Here is a 3,365-nt window from a genome sequence, read left to right on the forward strand (position 1 = left end):
TGGGTTTCAGGCGAGCTGAAACTCAGAAACATGACTCAAAAATCGGACTGTCCGGGTGAATTCCGCATAGGTGGCAACCCTATGTTCTTCCATTCATTCAGGACTACAAATTAATTGGGGAAATCACAAATTTTACCTATTGATAGAGAGGCCCGTGATGGAGCTGACCCTACCTTTATTATGGTCATCCAGTATCAGATACTTAGGTATTGAGATTTCCTCGGATACTTCGGAATGTTGTGTCTTAAATTTAGTTCCACTTCTTGACAATATGAAATCTAAACTGAATGCATGGGCTATCTTCCTTGTCTTTAATAGGTTGCATAAATCTGTTTAAACTAAGGTTGTTACCTGGTTTTATCTACATGTTCTGATATGCGCCAGACTGGATTCCCCAAAAATATTTTAAAACAATTAATTCTAGTCTAACTGCTTTTATTTGGGGCTCATAACAGCCAAGATTTAAGTTGACAGTTTTGCAACAGCTGTTTGGCGAGGTTTGGTTTGCCCTGATCTCCACAAATATTTCCTGGCTGCTATTTTCACACATGCCCACAACTGGCTCACATAGAATGAGACCAATGCGACAGTAGTATTAGAGGCTTCCTGTGTAGGCTCCTGTGGGTCACTTAAAAACTTCTTATACAGAGGGGCCTCTGCTTCCCTTCTTTTTTTTTTTATTTAATAAGTTTTTATTGAAAGGCATATTGCATATTACAATAAAAATTCAACCAGCAATAAAACAATATTCTTTTGTAACATGTACCAATGTAACACTTATCACTTAACAACTGCCCTTCCTATAAGCATCTTCTAGCCAATTATTTAGGAATGTGAATATTAGCCAAACATTACTCCAGTGCGAATCATTATTCATGGCAACGAGACTGGTACCCCTATATACTATGAGTGTTACCTCTGATGGTGTTACATTTCTTATGAACCTCAAATCTCTGGTCTCTGGTGGGTGAGCCACTAACAATATGCCATTAAATGAAGAGAAAGACAGAAAGTAAGGAAAATAGCAATTAAAGAAGAGAGAGAAGAGAGGGAGGAAAGTGGGGTAATTGTCCAGCCATTACAATATATCATTTTTGACATAAACATTTGTTGCTTACAATTTTTACTTTTGGGCCATGATTTCTGCATATGTTGAGGGAAACTTAAAGACGAGCCAACAGGACCATAATTTGGATGCTAACTCGGCTTTGTCCTTAAGCTTAAGTGTGCTATTTTCCATATGATAGATACATTCCACCTCCACTAGCCAATGGCGTAGCAAAGGGAATTTCTGCTTTTTCCAAAAATTCAGAATAAGCGCCTTAGCAGCATTTAACAAATGGGGAGTAATCGATTTTCTATATGATCCTATTGGTTCATTTGCACAATGAACCAGTACCTTCCATGGGTCATTCTGAACCCTACTACCTTGAATTTTTTCAATCCAATATAGTATAGTGGCCCAGTATGGTCTAATAAAAGGGCAAGCCCACCAAATATGGGCATGTGATCCCGGGTAGCCACAGCCCCTCCAACAAAGATCTGAGATGGACGAAAAAGACTTATGGAGTATAGCTGGAGTGTAGTGCCACCTCGTTAACATTTTGTAATTCACTTCCACAGTTTGCGAGGATATAGAAGAAATATGTGAAAGATGAAGTATCGTAGTGCGTTGGGTGTCCGATAACTGACCTTGTAGCTCCTGTTCCCATTTAGCTAGAAACGAGTGCTAAGTCATAGGAGACAAATACAGCAGGGCTTGATAAAAATTAGATATAGGCTTGTCAGGAGGTTGGTTCCCAGCAAACAACCTCTCCACAGGGTTCAAATCTTTTTCTGACCGTAGAGGTCGATGGAGGGATTTAAAAAATTTTGAGAGCTAACGGTATTTCCACTGACTCATAAATGAAAATAGCCCACTCGGAATGATGGCCGATATAGGTAGAATACCAGAATCAGTTGCAACTTGGTGTAGCAAAATAGGTGTCTCAGAAATCCAAATGCTGAAGCTAGAATCCATGTTTCCCAGTGGGAAGTAGTCATGTCCTGTCAGTTGCATAAGTGGTGAGTTGTATGATCATCCCTGTGTTTTGCCTCAGAAATCCAATTGCTGAAGCTAGAATCCATGTTTCCCAATGGGAAGTAGTCATGTCCTGTCAGTTGCATAAGTGGTGAGTTGTATAATCATCGCTGCGTTTTGCAAAAAGAGTCCCAGGATGTAAATGAAGATTTGGTAGGTGGAGAGGCTGTCGGGGCCAACCTGTGAAATTTACTGGGTATCCAAATCAAGGGGAATAAATCCTTCCTATTCAGATCCATTTCCAATTGCACCCACAGCTTGGAGTCTTTTTGGTATTTCCAGTCCGATAACCGATTTAGTACTATGGCTAAGCTGACCTTCATACTTGGGTCTAATTCAACCATATATAAGCAATTTGTGTTTTTTTACGATTCCATACATATTTACCTATTACGGATTGTATTAACTTAAAGAACCCAATAGGAATTGTATAAGGGATCATCTGGAATAAAAAGAGCAGCCTGGGTAATAATTAATTTTTACAATTAAATTTTTCCTAGCCACAAATGTGCCAACTGTGTCCATTTTTATAGGTCTGACCTAATTGCGTTCAGTAAAGGGATATAATTTCTGCAAAATAGAGAAGCAGGACTAGAGGTGAGTTAAATTCCTAGATATTTTACAGCTAGTGGTTGCCAATGGAAGGGGAAGGAGGATTGTAGTCTGACCACCGTTGCATGTGGGATTGATATATTTCATATTTCTGACTTGGATAGGTTTATTTGAAAATTAGATATTGCACCAAATTTATTGAAAAATTACATAAGATTGGTTAGGGAGATAAGTGGTTGTTGTACATAAAAAAGGATGTCATCCGCACATGTGGCATACTTATGCTCCGACATTCCTACTTTAATTCCATGGATGTTGGGGTCACTACGTATCATCACTAAGAAGGGTTCTAATGACAAGGGAAAAAGAATGGGGACTAGGGGGCAGCCCTGACGGGTTCCGTTATGAAGGGAAAAGCAATCACTGAGTGTACTGTTAATTCTTAATTTAGCTGAAGGGGTTTGGTACAAAGGAGATATTTTTGACAACAGATTCGGGCCCACTCCAATATGTGACAATGTGGACAGTAGGTACTCCCAGTCCACCCTATCAAACACTTTTTCCGCTGCTTCCCTTCTTTTTACTATAGTCATGAAAGCCATATTGAAAGCCTGGTTGCTGGCCCAAGCTCTGCATCCTAGCCCCTGCGATCATATCTCACAACATACCCCCCTATAGCACAATCATTATTACTGGAATTCGCCTCTATACCTGATCCTCAGGTTTGGGCAGT

Source organism: Lithobates pipiens, unplaced genomic scaffold, assembly GCF_037356315.1.
Source record: "Lithobates pipiens isolate NorthernLeopardFrog02 unplaced genomic scaffold, aLitPip1_a1.2 Scaffold_3, whole genome shotgun sequence".
NCBI lineage: Eukaryota > Metazoa > Chordata > Amphibia > Anura > Ranidae > Lithobates > Lithobates pipiens.